General features: G+C 35.6%; 1 pseudogene; it reads left to right on the forward strand.

The window, feature by feature from the left end:
• The first annotated feature begins 2,973 nt into the window (after positions 1-2,973).
• Positions 2,974-3,062, forward strand: LOC118619513 (annotated as a pseudogene).
• Positions 3,063-3,737: the final 675 nt, after the last annotated feature.

The raw sequence follows: 3,737 nt of genomic DNA on the forward strand, positions 1-3,737 counted from the left end.
TGAGCATGCACTTGAACTGGGCCTATTAGCGTGGTGTTAACACTTTTTCCATTTAAGTGTGTGGTAATGTGGAGATTGTAGTTGAGGCTAGGGACAATAAGGAGGATATTGGCCAGGTGAGAGGTCTTTATAATCTGTACCTGCATTGGAATCTACTATCAGCAGACAACACTAATACCTCTGTTTTTATCACTTTTTCGGTGTCCAGCGGCAAACAGTTCTAGGTATTTGGAATGCAAATCACATCAGAGGCTTAGAGCATCTTTGGAAAGCATACAATTCTCAAATGTTTAATTGTCTTCTCCCCCCAAAAAATATAGGAGGGAGATTGTCCTGTTCCCTGTGTTTTAATTGTATGTCAGAAATGATCTTTTGCTGCCATTTACACTCTTTTGCATTATTGCAAAATATTCTCTTTCTGCCATCACCAAAGATGCTTGTATCTCAATCCAAGTCTTCCTGGATTTCATGATTGTTGGTTACTCTTTCTCCTTTTTCTTGGATGTTGATAGTCCCAATTAATTCATGATGCTGGTGATTTTTCCATCACATTTCCTATATAATCTAAAGCACATTCGTAGCCATGTTTCAGTCCGTTATACACATAATGGAAAAAGAAGTAGCATTGTTAGGATTAGGCTCTTAGTATAAGCAAAGTTCAACTTCATGTTTTGTCAAGCAGAAATTTTCCCACAAAAATGATTTAATTATATTCTTAACCATATCTAATGTGGAGGATAATAGAATAACTGTAATCACTTCAAAAAAAAATTTTTTTAATACTTGTTTCCAAAAAGTGAAAGATCTCTTTAGGATTATTTTCATCAATTAAAAAAATAGGTAGTAGCAGCAAAAGGAAATAAATTTATTCCATATATATATATATATATATATATATATATATTCCTCTATTGATGTAGATGTTTCAATCTATTATTAGGCCAAAGTTTAAAAGTGAAATATATTATTAGTATAGATAAATTTGTTTTTGGAAAGCTTTTGCTTTTTTGTTTCATTTTGCACCTTCATTTCACTTATATATACTACTTAATATTATGCAAATTTAAAATATATAACACAGCAGGGGCTTGTGAAAAGCAAGATAATTTATGTCACCTAATGTTTTGACCTATGCAAACATTCTTGAAGACTCAACTGAATTAATCCAATTATTCACTCCAAAGGCTGTATTAACCTTATTTTTTTTCTTTTATGACATGTATTTTATTGTTTCTTTAGCACAAATATTAGTTTGTTACTTTATTTTCTCCTATACAAGAATATAAGTGCCTCAAAGTCAGAGACCAGGTGATATTTATCTCCACGTCTCCTGTCATTGTTGGCACAACATCTCACTCAATAATTTTTATTAAATTCAACTTCAAAACATGAGAATGACTAAACAACCTAGAGTAAAAAAGCTAGCAAAAATATGGTAATATCCATATTTAAAAGAATGAGTTAATTAGGGTAGTTTTAGGTGCAAGTAACAGAAAATACAATTTAATTTGTTTAAATAATTTTTAAAAGATTTCTCACATAAGAAGTTTGGGAGTAGCTGGCTCCAGGTTGTATAATTCAACAGCCCAGCAATATCATCAAAGACCTGAATTCTTTGCCTATTTTTATTGTTATACTCAGAGTGTCGACTAGTACACTTGTGGTCACAAGATACCTATGTAACTCTAGATATCATATTCTTACATGATAACATCTAAAGACTAGATGTTATCTGTCCCTTCCTCTGTCCCTTTTTTAAGAATAAGAAAAAACAGATGAAAGCTCTCAGCAGAATGCTTTGTGTGTCTCCTTAGCCAGAATTAGGTCCTAGAATTTCTCATTCTGGCCATGATTTAGTAACAGAAACTAGATATAATCTCCCACATCAACTAGAAAATTGATCAAAACATATAAAACAATAGTTTTCTTTTCTTTTTGGTACATGCCCCTAGCGGGAACCGAACCTAGAACTCTCTGGTCCGCAGGCCGATACTCCAACCGCTGAGCCAAACCAGCCAGGGCAACAATAATTTTCAGATATTGGACAACAGGCCATGCAGAACTGGAATTTGTGAGATAAGTGAGATGAGCCTTACATATGCTCAAGATTACTGTCTACTGAGAGTTTCCAGGACACAGCACAGAGAGAACAACCAAAACTAAGCCTTGTGGCCTTGCTGACTTGAGGAGACTGAGATTGGAGTGTAGGGACCAGGCCTGCCAGGATCTGTGAGGCAGGTACCAGAGATGAGGAGGCCAGCATTACTCTAATCATACAACCATAAATATACATTATGATAAAAGAACATCATTAACTGATGTCCTTCCTCAGTAAAATTTCAGCAAATTGAATCCAGTAACACATAAAATGTAATACATTATATAATACATTAGGTTATTACTTAATGACTAAGTGGAGTTTCTCTGAGAAATACAAGGTCAGTTTAATGCATTGGAGACTAAAGAAAATCTATGGGCTCACCTCCATAAGTGCAGTAAAAGTATCTGAGAGTAATCAATATCTATATAATAAAAACTCTCAACCAACTAGAAGGAGAAGGGAACTTCCTCAACCTAATAAAGTACTTCTACAAAAAACCTACAGCTGCCCTGGCTGGTTTGGCTCAGCAGTGAGAGTATCGGCCCACAGACCAGAGAGTCCCATATTTGGTTCCTGCTAAGAGCACATACCTCGGTTGCAGTTTGTCCTTGACCCCAGTTGGGGTCATGTGAGTGGCAACCAGTTGATGGGTCTCTCTCATGTCGATGTTTTTTTCTTTCTCTTTCCCCCTCTCTTCTTCCTGCTCTATCTGAAGATAAGTGCAAAAATGTCCTCAAGTGAGGATAAATAAAAACCTACACCTAATCATGAAAGACTCTACCACTTCTATTCAACATTTTACTAGTGTTTCTAGGCTGGATAATAAGTTAAAAAAAACTAGTAAAAGGTTTTAGGATGAAAACAAAGAATTAAAGACTATACTTTCAGGGATCATTTCTATAGTTTGTTACTAGAGAAGTTTCTCTGAATGTGTAGAGCACCAATTTCCAATACATATGGAGTGCTCATACAACTCCACAAAAGGAAGACAAAGAATCCAATTAAAAAATGGGCAGAGGAACTAAATAGACACCTCTCCAAACAGGACATACAAATGGCTAAGAAACATATGAAGAAATGCTCATCATCACTAATCATCAGAGAGATGAAAATTAAAACAACAATGAGGTATCACCTCACACCTGTCAGAATGGCCACCATCAACAAATCATCAAACAACAAGTGTTGGCGAGGGTGTGGAGAAAAGGGGACTCTAGTGCACTGCTGGTGGGAATGCAGACTGGTGCAGCCACTATGGAAAACAATATGGTGTTACCTCAAAAAATAAAAATTTAACTTCCATTTGACCCAGTGATCCCACTTCTCGGAATATACCCTAAGAAGCCTGAAACACCAATCGGAGAGAATATATGTACCCCCATGTTCGTAGCAGCACTATTTACAATAGCTAAGATCTGGAAACAGCCCAAATGTTCATCAGTAGATGAATGGATAAAAAAGTAGTGGTACATATACACAATGGAGTACTATGCAGCTGTAAAAAAGAAAGATCCCTTATCCTTTGAGACAAAATGGAGGGACCTGGAAAGTATTATCCTTAATGAAACAAGCCAAGCAGAGAAAGACAAATATCACATGATTTCACTTATGTGTGGAATATAATGAACATAACAGT

Source organism: Molossus molossus, unplaced genomic scaffold (assembly GCF_014108415.1).
Source record: "Molossus molossus isolate mMolMol1 unplaced genomic scaffold, mMolMol1.p scaffold_m16_p_6, whole genome shotgun sequence".
NCBI lineage: Eukaryota > Metazoa > Chordata > Mammalia > Chiroptera > Molossidae > Molossus > Molossus molossus.